The sequence below is a fragment of the Talpa europaea genome, assembly GCF_964194135.1.
Source record: "Talpa europaea genome assembly, chromosome: 9".
Taxonomy (NCBI): domain Eukaryota; kingdom Metazoa; phylum Chordata; class Mammalia; order Eulipotyphla; family Talpidae; genus Talpa; species Talpa europaea.
In genome coordinates, this window is record NC_140076.1 from 97,216,262 (window position 1) to 97,229,311 (window position 13,050).

At 37.6% G+C, this 13,050-nt stretch overlaps 1 pseudogene across 1 annotated transcript; it reads left to right on the top strand.

Annotated features, from left to right (window-relative positions):
• The first annotated feature begins 687 nt into the window (after positions 1-687).
• Positions 688-1,266, top strand: LOC311176797 (nucleophosmin-like; annotated as a pseudogene). Its single transcript has one exon. The product of its transcript is annotated as a nucleophosmin-like (transcript).
• Positions 1,267-13,050: the final 11,784 nt, after the last annotated feature.

Consider the following 13,050-nt stretch of genomic DNA (forward strand, 5'->3'; position numbering starts at 1 on the left):
GGAAACATATGTATATAACATGGATATCTACATATATGTTCTGTATACACGTACTTACAGAGACAGAGCAGGGCTACATATAACAATTAAATAAGTGGTAGCTTGTGATGCTAATAGCAAATTTTAGGGTATTTTGCTTTTAAAAAACTTTAATATTTACAGGTAGTTGAAGAATACTGAGTCAAAAGCAAACCATCTGGAAAGCAGACTACTAATTCAAATTATTTTTATCTGTTTTCTGATAACTGGTTTTGTTTAATACATGTTAGCATAATTAAATCATCCTAGTTCCCTTTAAATTGTGGAGACATAAACACGAATTTATTGTATTGGGAGGATATATCCAACAGTTTGTCTTGAATTATATTGCAGTGTCTGGGTATCTATCTTTGGGTTCACTTTAGTCAAGCTTGTGAGGCCAATTACTATTGCTATACAGTGTATGGATTGTATCTAACCATTCTTTTATTCTCCTTGACCTTATGAGTAAGTGATCACTATGCTATAAAAGTATGAGACATATAGTATTTTTTGAAAATTGTATATATTTTTACTGAGTTAATGTTAGTATATAATATGATATAAAAATCTATATCTGGATAATTTTGTCCTGTCTGGCTGTTCTTCAGGACAGTGGTTGTTTATTTCCATTCACCTTCTCTCCTACCTAAGTGTATGCCATGCCCTATGAAAGAATTAGTGGATCTGAGCTCCCTGAGGCCACAGAACTATTTTCTCAGTTGTGAACAAAAGTCTGACAAAAATTATCACTTTGAGGTGAATAATGATGAAAATGAGCACAGTTATCTTTAAGATCAGTCAGTTGAAGCAGACATGATGAATTATGTAAACAGTCCTATGAAAGAAACATCTGCAACTTTGAAATGTGTACAGCCAACAGTTCCCTTTGGGAGCTCTGAGATGACACCACCTGTAGTCTTAAGATTGAAGTGTGGTCCAGGCCCCATGTTTATTAGTTGGGCAGCACTTGGTAGCTGTGGAGGAAGATACAGAGTCAAGATGACAAGGAGGAGGGTGTGAAAATCCTAAGTATATCTGGGGAGGGTTCTGCTCCCTCCCCCAAATAGTAACAAGATTCCACAGGAAAAAGTAAATATTGCTGCCGATGAAGATGATGATGATGATGATGGTGATGATTTTGATGATGAGGAAGCTCTGAAGAAAAAAGCACCAGTAAAGAAATCTATAGAAATATTTCAGTCAAAAATGCACAAAAGGGGCCTCCCTAGGTGGTGCAGTGGTTGAGCACCGGGCTGCGAAGCTGCTCATAGCCTCTGCAGCGCCGGTTCAATCCCCTGCCTCCGGTGAGGGTCCCACATGGCACACAGACCTCTCCTGCCGTGCCTGCTGCTCCCCTCAGCAGTGTACTTTGTCAGTCTGCCTGTTCTGTTCCCTGCTCTGGCTCTGATGAATTCTCTCACCCTCCCTCACTTCTGACTGTACCCAGTGCTTATATAAATAAATAAATAAATCTTTAAAAAAATGCACAAAAGTCAAACTACAATGAAAAGGACTAGATTATCATCATCACCTACATCAAAAGGTCAAGCATTCTCAAAAAACAGGAAACAGCTTCTAAAATATCAAAAGGACCAAGTTCTATAGAAAACATTATGGCAAAAATGCAAGCAAGTATAGAAAAAGGTGATTCTCTTCCCAAAGTGAAAGCCAATTTTATCAGTTATATGAAGAATTTATCAGTTATATGAAGAGGAGACTCTTCAAGATATCTGGCAATGGAGGAAGTCTTTTTAAGAAAATAGTTTAAGGGTCTCGCTGGTGGCACAAAGGGTTAAGCACAGCACTTTCAGGCAATCCGTAGCCTCTGCAGCACAATTTTGATCCCAGCTGGCCAGGGAGCATCCCACATGGTGCAGGAGACCTCTCCTGCCTCGCCCGCTGCTCCCCTCAGCAGTGTATTTTAGTCAGCCTGCTTGTTCTGTTCCCCACTCTGTCTCCTCTCACCCTCTGCACCTCTGAGCTGTACCCCAGCTCTTGTATGCATAAATAAATAAATCTTAAAAAAGAAAATATTTTAACTATTAATTAATTAGTGTGTTAAAATTTTCCCTCTTATCTCATTTATATAACAGTTGATATCTTCCTGTCCTTTTAATAATGCAGAGTGAGAACTTTTCCCCACCAATGTGATAAATGCCCAGGTTCCATTGCCAAGAACGTGTTGTTCAAAATGCCTGTTTACTTTTTAAAGATGGAACTCTACCTTTTACTTGGCTTTAACTATGTATGGAATGTATGACAACGTTGTAATAGTGTAAGTCAAACAATTGAAAGTGGTGGGTAGACAAAAATAGACACATGAAATAAACTCGCTGTTTTAATAAAATAAAAAAAAAATCTGTATTTGCCCAATTGGCTCTGTGGGTACAAAGAGAGCAACAATCAATTGAGATTCATTTGTTAATTCATTTATTCAACAGAATTTTCTTTGAAACTTTCTATATGCAAAGCGTAACTGGGTGTTATGAGAAGAATACATATAACAAGACGTCAAGAAACTCAGATATTGAGATACTCGATCTTGTACAGCTAATGGGTGAAGATTTCTCCCTTCAATTGGCCTTCACAATTTATGTGAAACAATCCAAGTGGTTCTTCTTTTCTTAATCATTTAAAGAGGAAAAAGTGAACTGGACCTTTCCTTTCTTTGATCTTTGAGATATTCTTGGAATGATATTTCATTGCCCTTTGGTGAAATAGCTCACAAAAGCCAAATAATACTTTGTGTAAACTATAGACTTCCTGAAAATGTGTATTTGAAATTTTTGACCCACCTAACTTTCTGTCAAGTTAAATACCCAACATTGGAAAGGAATCTGAGCATTTATAGAAAATCCTAACAAATTTACAAATTAAGGAAGAATTAAAGAAAATGTGTTGTAGTCAACAAGTGTGTGGGAGCTTTAATTTTGGAATGCATCCTCCAAACTAATTTTTAATTATTGCTGATTTGGAGTAATTGGTGCTCATCCCCAATGTTTTATTTCTAGCTACCTTCATACTATGGAGGTCCTGGTAGAGGAGTGAATTTATAAGTTTTCTCAAAGCAGTCTCAAGGGTTTATTAAAAGCATAGAAATTAAATTCATCCAGTACTATCCCTCATTTTTCAATGGACAAAGCTGAGGCTTGGAACAGACCAGAAATCAGACTGAAGCCACTATTTAAAACAGTGGCAGTGTATTCATTGAAATCAGGTTTCCAAACTCTTTTTTATCAGATATTGTTGGAGATATGTTTTAACTTAACAATTGTTAACTTAACAATTGTTATTACTTAACAATTAACAATTTAGTTGCTGGACCATGTCCTCACCAACACTAAGAGAAGAATCCTATTTTTCTATTCTACTACTTGCCTAGCAGTCATTGTTTATGTATAAATTTTAGAAACATTTTAAATGTTTAGATTTTAAGTTTCACTGAATTCCACCTACTCATTTTAGCCCCTCCTGATAAACCAGAATATTGTAAAGGTTTTGAGCAGGAATTTTTTTTTTTTAATTTATTTTTTTTTATAGAGGCATGTTTTTTATTTATTTGTTTGTTTGTTTGTTTATACATGCACTGAGTACAGTCAGAAGCGCAGGAGGGTGAGAGAATTCACCAGAGCCAGAGCGAGAAGCAGAGCAGGCAGAAGGACAGAAGTACACTGCTGAGGGGAGCAGCGGGCGGCAGGAGAGGTCTGCGCGCCATGTGGGACCCTCCTCTGGTGGCCAGGGAGGAGCCAGGGATCGAACCGGCGCCGCAGAGGCCGCGGGCAGCTTCGCAACCCAGCGCTCAACCGCTGCACCACCGGGGAGGCCCACTGAGCAGGGATTTAAAAAAAGAATTGTGTTTTGATCCTAGTTTTACCACTTAATAATAAGAGCGAGTTATTTAATATCTGTGGCAGATTGCATTTGTATTATGCAAATTTTCCATTCTTCCTATTTTTGGTGACTATATTTTTCTACCCCAAAATATTGTTTTTGACCATGTAATTTAATTTTTTAAGACATTTTATCAAGGGGAAGCTTTGATTAGAATGTTACTAACATACAGTGCCAATATTAATGTACTTGCTGATTTGGTTTGTCTCTTGTGTTTCTACCATTAGCCATGACAATAACAAACTTTGGGCAGTAACTGGTTCCAGAAAGAGAAATAGATCAGAACTAATCCCAAATTGTAACTTGGAGTCCAACCCAACCTGCAATTTGGTACCTAGTTTGCTAATCCCAGTTTTGCCCACAGAACCATCATAGCTGACCCACAAGTTTAGGGTGAAAAAAATAAATGTTTGTTGTTGTCAGTCATGGAAAGTTTTGGGGGGTTATTTGTTATTCAGCATTATCATGATAATAACTGTTTATATACTGCATTTCTGTGTCTCAAAGTCCTAATTCATATCATGGGGTAATATCTGTACTGTATTTATTTCCATAGCACTGTGAAGATTCATTGAGATGAGATAGATGGCATGTTTAGAACACTTCCTGTCATGTTGTAGAAAACAGTGCCCTCCATTACCATATTTATTACTTAGTGAACTGTGCCCTTCCCCCCAACAATAAGCACATCAACAAAGACATGTAGATATGTGTATTACGTCACCTTGACATAACAGAGGAAAACCTGCCGGTGGAGGAGGAGCACAAGCAAATTCTACAGCAGAACTGAACTCAGTCTCATTGGTTACTTCCCTCTCCTAGCTCCTTGAATTGTGTTTGGTTAATGGACATCTCTTCATGGGTAGTGGGCCTCTCCATTCTGTAAAATGCCTTAGCTAGCTATTCTTCCTCTGCTTGCTACCTCCAGTATAAATTAAGAAAGTAATTGGTGACTGAATCAGGCACCCAGAGTGCCCAACTGATAACTTTGCAGTCCACCTCTGAGTTTCATACACACTGTTAAGTTTTCTCCATCAGCAATGGTCTAGACTAAGGCTTTTTCTGGTGCCATGGAAGTTTGTTTAATGGGTGTAGCCACCAAGTTCCTCTGGGGCAGCCCTTAAGCCAAGAAAAAGGAAAGATGATGGACTAGTTTTCCTTTACCACTGTGAGATATTTTGAGGAATATTCTACTGGATTTCAGCAGGGTTGAGTGTCTATTTTCTACAAGGGCAACATGTTTGTCGACGAAACATATATTAGTTTGTCTCCCTTTTTCTCTCTCTCTGTTCTGTCACTTGCACTTCCTTGGAGCACATCCCAAACAAACTTCTGGAAATCAAATCTCTTTCTCACAATCTGTGTGTGGGATATCAAACTCAGACAATGAAGACTTCATTGCAAGTAATACTGATTGCTGTGCATTTAAATTGCACTGTTGTTGGATGTGGCAGTGATGGGTGTGATGGGTGACATGGACAAGAACGCCTTGACTGATGTAACATCTCAGAGTTATTTTGGGAGGGGGTCACTGTAGACTGTGGACATAGATAGCTGTTGCTTTGAACTGTTTCTGATTTAATCAGTGGGATAGAATTGTTGTTCCACAAATATACTCACAATAGACCAATACTCACAAGTCAATAGGTTCTAAACAAAGGTGCCAAAGCAACTGATAAAAAAAGATATTTGAAACGGGTTCTGGAACACCTAGAAATCCACATGGACAACCAAATACTTCTGGACCTATTTCATACTACATATAAAATAATCCAATGTGAATCTTTGACTTTAATATAAAATCCAGTTATAAAACTTCTAGAACATGCTATAGGAAAATAACTTTGTATAGCAAAGATTTATTAAGCAAGATAAATGGTAATAATACTTATTAAAAATGATAAGTTACACTTCATTAAATTAAAAACTGCTCATGAGGAGTTCTTAGTGAGGAAATAGTCAAGTCCTATACTGTAATAAAATATCATATATACATGATATTTATTAAATATTTAATGCAAAATATATATATTAAAGACCACAAACCAGATTATCAAAAATTTCCTTCTACTCAGTATTAAAAAGACTGGCAAAAGATGTAAACAATTCAGATACTTCACAAGGAAACATGATCTGTAAGTACATAAAAAACTGCTTTATTATTACTCACAGGGGAAGTGTAATCTGAATTAGATACCACTTCACACCTTCTAAAATGGCTAAAATTAAGGAAAAAAACATGAATGCTAAATGTTGGAGGGAATGCAACGTGGTACAACTACTTAGACTATAATTTGACAGTTTCTTACAAAATTAAACATAACCCACCTTATGACTCAGAAATTATAGTCATAGCTATTTACCCATTAAAATGAAGTAAAGTGTCTGAAAAGACAACTGGATTTTTGTAGCAGTTTTATTCATAATAGCCAAAAACTAGAAACAAATTTCACTGATAAAATGGCTAGACTAATTTTATTATATTCATCCAATATTATTCAACAATAAAAAATTGATTACCAATATATCGGTAACGTGAATGAATCTCTGAGAAACGTTATGCTGAAGGAAAAAAGCAAGACACATGAGAATACATTGTATAAAAACAACTAGAACAGGCAGAGCTTATCTGTTTTGAAAAAGATCACAGTAGTTGTTCCTTCTAGGTGTAAAGGTTGACTAAGAAGGGGTACTTGGGAACTTTCTAGGGTGATGGTAATGTTCTATATATTGATGGAGATATGAGTTTTTGGGTGTATTCATTTGTCAAAACTCACCAAACTATAACACTTAGAACCAGAGCATTTCTCTGTACTTAAATTGTATTTGAATTAAAATATTTAAAAAAAACACAAGCAAATACACACAGGACTTGACCAAAAATTTGCATATAGGCTTTGTGGGGCTTGATTAATTTTCATATTATTTTCCTTTAAATTATTTGTTAAAAGAATGATGAAATTGGAGATTGTCTCTTCCTAAATAAATTGCTGGTAAAAATTCCTAATTTAGAAATTCATTATGAGAAACCAATTAGAAATACAGACCAAAGCATATGTTCAAAGTTGTTTATTAAAGTATTTGATGTAATATGTAAAGGTAAAAATGAAATGATACAAAAATGATCAATAAATTATGGAACATTTGAATGATGAATTATTTCATAGCTAAAATATTAAATAACTATTATATAGTAAGGAAATAATAAGTTAACATTAGTGAATAATACAGAATATAGGGTTGAATAGAGGGTATGATTTCATGCATGCAAATAATATGTGAATAGAAAACCCTGGACAAATATATACCAGATTATTAATAATAACTATTCTGGAATCAGAGGTGATTTTCATTTCATTCTCTTTATACTTTATTTTATGCATATCTACTTATTTTATAACCTGAAATAAATCATAAGAGTTACAAAGTTTTATATAAAATGAAAGTAGAAGCTAATAAGGCCCAGAATTTTCTTTGCTCTTTAGTGGTCACTCAACTATGAACAAATCATCTCTAGAAGTAACTGGGAAACCCACCAAGCTTTCTCAGAAATCAACTGCTCAGTTCTTGTAGAAAGAGGATACTAAAAAAAGATATTTTTTTAGCATTCCTGATGAAACCAGCTTTCCTCTCTCCTCTCCATGCTGCTCCAATTCTGCTGGTTTCTGAACCATGAAGAGCAGTGATGCTCTTCAGGAGATTCTAGCAAACACTGATATCACCAACTTCCATGCCATCCTAGAAATACATTTAATTTGGCTCCGTTTCCTAGTCTGCAAACTTGTTTTAATCAAAATTGGAATCAGTGTGATAAGAAGTCATGTACATCTCAGCCCCACTGTATGGTATTTTGCTGAAATTAAGTGAGCTCAGGATTCTGTAAGAGATAGCCCTGCACTAGAAGCATTTCTATAAGCTTGCAAGCACTGGGCAAAGTTATTCATATAGAGAAACAAACTTTAGCAACAAAATCTGTTTATTAAAACCAAGGCAATGAATAATTGTACATAAGAGGAGGAGAAAGGTAGTGAAGGAAGAAGAGGGAATATCAAAAATCTCTCTTTGAGGTTTTATTTTATTTATCCAAAAGCAAATCCAAGGTTGCTACAGGACAGTGCTCATAAAACAGGTCTGCAGAGGGAATCTCCTACAGAAAATGCTGCCTCTCCCGCTTCACTGGCAGTTGAGTTCACAGTAGAAATACATTCAATTCAACATAGTAATAGTGCTTTAATAACAGATGAAAATATGTTTTATGGTGTGTGTTGATAACTAAATGCTTATCCTATATATAGAAATTCAAATAATTGGAATTTCTCATAGCCAGCATCCAGTTGAGACCACTGGAGAATACCTTGATATAGAAGGTTAAAATCAATAGACTGTGTTTTGGTTATTTTTCAGAAGATTCTGCAGTATGTTTAATATACTATATTTGTATTATGGGCTCTGGTTCCTGTAAATCTGAGGTCTCTCTTTCTTGAATGAATAAGGAGATAAGCAATTGAATTTGAAAGATACTTTATGCAACAGAAAAGCAATTTTGTTCCTGGTTATCAGAGGGCAAGAAGTGAACTAGCAATTGAATGCTAAATATTTTTAACCCTTGGGATTCTGGTTTACTTTGTGCTCAATTCATCTCAGCTATAATGTGGTAAATTATAGGAGAAAATTTTTTGAATGGTTAGTCAATTTGCAATAATTATTGTTTACTGTTAATGGATGTGAATTTATGTTACAGAATCTTAAATTTCCATTTTTATAAAGGAATGTAATACTGTTTTGCTCTACTAGGCACACTTTGTGATGAACTGCTGTTGGTTTTAAACATTATTCATAATGATCTCTGAAGTTCTAGATGCTCCCATGGCAAAAAGAGGGAGGATGACAGTTCTCCATCATATTTCATGATGATAACCTCATTGTCCAGTTCTCTTTTTACTCTTCAAATCATTTTTTTAAAGACATATATGACAAACATTACTTGTTTTAAATTCTTTACACTTGAATCTTTGAGAATAATGTTACTAGATTGGTTATTTATGTGTTTATAAGGTATTATTTTTTTACTCAATGTTTTTGAAGATTGTAGTATTCCCTAAAGGTGATGCTTCTTGCCTTATCAGTTTTCATCACACTTGTTTTTATCAGTTTTTGTCACTCTTGTGGCAGCCAGCCTCCAAGAAGGGACTCAATGATCTTCGCCTCCTGATACTGGTGTCTTGTGTAGTTCTCACCTGTATCGTATGGGAAGTATCCATTGGAATAAGTAGAATGTAGCAGAAATGCTGACGTGAGTCTCTGAGGCTAGATCATGTAAAATCACCATTTTGCCCTGTTCTCTTGGATCATTTACCATTTCCTGTGGCCACTCAGGTATCCTAATGGAAAGGTCATTGTGACAGCAACCAGAGCCAATTTGCCAGCCTGGAGGACGAACTTTCTTAGTAGTAGGTTTTTCAGCCCCAGTCAAGCCTGATTACTGCTGCCCTGGTCAACATCATGACTAAGGTCATAAAAGACCTTGAACTAGATCCCTTAGCCAAGCTACACTGAGATTCCTTACCCACAGAAACTAAGATACAAAAGACATACTGGTGTTCAAAACTGCTCATTGTTGGGGGTAATATAAAGCATAAAACATCAGCATTCTGACTCGAGAAGAATCTTTCAAAACCATGGATGCAGAGGATGTGAGTCACATTTTGGACACTGCAGTTGGCAACCATATACTTATAATTTTTTTTATCAGTTTCTTCAATTAAATTTTTTTTATCAACACATGTACTCAATGTTTGCTAGTACACTAGTTCCTAAGGTTAGAATCATCCATAGGCCTTTTGGCATGAACCTGCCATTTAGTTTATGCAAGTGTAGTTGTTTCAATACTTTATTAACTATCAGAGTGTGATCCCAACTCCAAGAGTCATTACAACAACTGAATGTTGAACTAAGTGGTGAATTCCTGACAGGAGTTGGAGAAGCAGGAACTATAAATGATCGTCTCTCCCTAGAATGTGATAAAAGAAGGCAAAGATGTGGTGAGGGAATATTATCTGCTTCCTAAATTGTACTCTCCTCATACTGATAAAATCCTGCCTGGATTAGGTTCACCTGTCAATCTTAGAATAAATAGAATATCTATGAAATAATTCATAGATTTATATTTATTATATATATACACATGTAATGTAGATGACTCAATATTCCAACTGAGTACATATTTATTGCTCTATGCGGTCCTTGCTGTGTAGTCCACTCAGTCTGCTGTGAATTCCAATCAATAGAAGACATGGATTCTGATTCCTGCCCCATTGTGTTCTCTGACCTTTAAGACTGACAAGCAATTCTGGATGGAAGCCCTAAAATTCTTCCTACTCTAAACCCTCTCTCATTCCAATTTCTCTTTGGTCTCTGAGTTCTTCCCTCTTAGTTCTGATGCCATCTGTTTGGAGATTTGATCAAAGGGCAATTTTTCAGTTGTCCTGACACAGGATTACATTTTTTGTTTCCAAAAATTTACTCTCTCCCTTGTTCACTGAGTCCTATCTTCCTAGTGTTTGTTGTTGGCCTACTCTACTGTCTACTCTGTCTTCTTAAATATGGTCTAACCTCCTTTTTACTTTATTCTTTTGTTTCTGGCTTAATTCATTGAAGTATATTTTGTTAATAAGACAAGCTCTCTACCTAAAGAAGCTTATAACTAAATAGAGCAACAGATAAGGTAAAGGAATGCACAAATTCTCTCTTTTGATTCCTGCTCCCCATAAACACCAGCTGTCAGTGACTTGGCTCTGTTTTCTACATCTCTGGATTTACATTAGGAAGAATTCTTGACTGCACCCTGCAGATTCCAGAAACTAAATACAGTTGACCTGTGGAACCAAGCTTAGCCGAGGTTTCGCCATTTTGTATCTCCTCCACCTTGCTATGTTAGTCCTTGTCCAGCCGCATTCCGGAGATAGTTTCAGCAGTCACAACCCTCACTCCACTTGGTGACGAAAAAGCAGACCACCCCAGCCACCAATGAGGGCAGTCCTGTCCATAAATGGGACAGCATCTCTAACCGTCCAATCAGTTTGAAACTGTAACCTCGCACCAAAATGCCTTTGTAGTAGCCAATGAGTAATTGCCAGCTTCTTCCAAAGTTTGCGCCACTGGCGACCCTATAAGATACCCCTGCTTCCTCTGTTCGGGGCTCTCGACCTCTGCCGTTGCATCAGTGCGTGTCGAGGGCCCGGTCTCGAGCCCGTAATAAACTCCCTTTTGCATTTGCATCAGCTGTCTTTGGATTCTTGGAGGCTATGCTCGCCGAGTCTGCTGATCTTGGGCACAACAGACCAATCTTACTCTATCAGACCCAGTTTGTTCAAAATGTATGGTTCAGGTTCTCATACTGTTATAGAGCAACCCCGATATTAAACGGGTTCCTGGCTGTGGGTCCTCACCCGCGTGCTTTAAAGGGACTTATGAATACTCTACTACAGACACACACAAAAGGGTTAATAAAAGGTTTATTTACAAGAGGAAAGGAAATAAGGAAAATGTACAACTCAGGGAGAAAATAGGGAAATAAAGTCTTTAATGCGTCCTACCCGATCCGACGACCTGGAAACCCCAAAGTCACTCTCAGAGCTGACCGGACGCTGCTGCTGGCCAAGAGCCCAAAATGGAGAGAGCCCCCCAAAGCCCACGTGTCTGCCTTTTGTATCCACCTGGCTGCTTAACCCCACCCTCAGGTCCCAGCCACCTTCCCTTTGGTGGTGATGGGATTTGGAGTTCCCAGTGTCTTTGGCTTTGACCTGGGGTGGGGGTGGAGTCCACAAAGCCTGTATGGAATTTGCTTTGGGACCGCCTTTTCCCCCTAACAATACCTGTTTCATAGCATTTGTAGTTTAATTAAGGAGGAAAAACCTGAGGTAGAATACATAAATAGGTTTAAAAAGAATAGACCAAATCTTTGGAAACACAGACCATGGTTGTTGAAAGGTACGACATGAAAAAGAACAGCCAGGCCAAGCTCCCTCAGGGGAAGGGAAAGTTTATTGCTACCAGGCGGACCTCACAGACCCAAGGTGGGGGTCAGTAAAGCCACGCACGTGGTCTGGGGGATGCAGGCCTAGGTGGGAAGTTGGGCTCGTAGGGTGGGAAGAAGTTTGTAGGGCACAAAAAGATTCTTGGGGCAGGTAGAGGTTCTTTGAGAAGAGACCCCTAGGGGGAGGGGGGAGGCTCACTGTCTGAATCCTCCAGGCAGGTTTCCACATTCCTGCCCCCAGGTGGGCTTCCTGGTAGGCTTTTGCATTCCAGCCTCCTTCATGGACCTTTCAGTTGTAATCAAGTAATATGCATAGACATTGGTTGCCAGAAGGAAGGTTTTTCAGAGGAAATAGTATTTTGAGTTTGGTCTTAGATGCCAAATAAGATTTGGACAGGTCAATAGGAGGAGGAATTTTGAGCTGCATAAAAAATGAAAAGGACAGTGAATGTTTAAAGCCAGTAGCATGTGGGGACTGATCAGAAGGCTAGAGCTGGGGGGAAGGCTGCAAAGGCAGTTTGAGGAGACTGTGATCAATAAGTTAACATATGGAAAAGAGCCTTATAAACTTCTAAGTACACAGAAACATGAAAAAAAGTATTATTACAATACCAGGAATTGTGGTGTTTGCCAGTGAAATAATATTTGACTTAGGGCTTAGTGATTTGTTTCAAAGAAAATATTTTTTAGGATCATTGCTTTGAATAGCTCTTCTCCATGTCCCATTGCCTGTAGCTATCTTTCTTACTGACTTCTTTTCAGCCAACTTTAGTACAAATGGTGAAACTGTAGAAAAACTTCAAGGCTTTGCTCTCCACTTCCTTTAAAGGTTCTTCATCTCTTTAAGAGTTTAGACTTCTTTTTACAACTGTGGCAGCTGCAATTCCCAGAGGTCTTGCCTAGCCTAGAGGTTTGTTTACCACTCAGCAGGGATTTGTTTACCACCTGGTAGGAGAAGAGTCAAGAAAGATAAAAGCCAATCAGGGAAGTAGAAAGGCAGAACCAGGCAGAAAATACCAAGAAAATAAGATTAGAAACACCAGGCTCAAGCAGAGTTGACTTTAGCAATATGGTGACCCTGGGAAGTCTGCTGAATGCACATG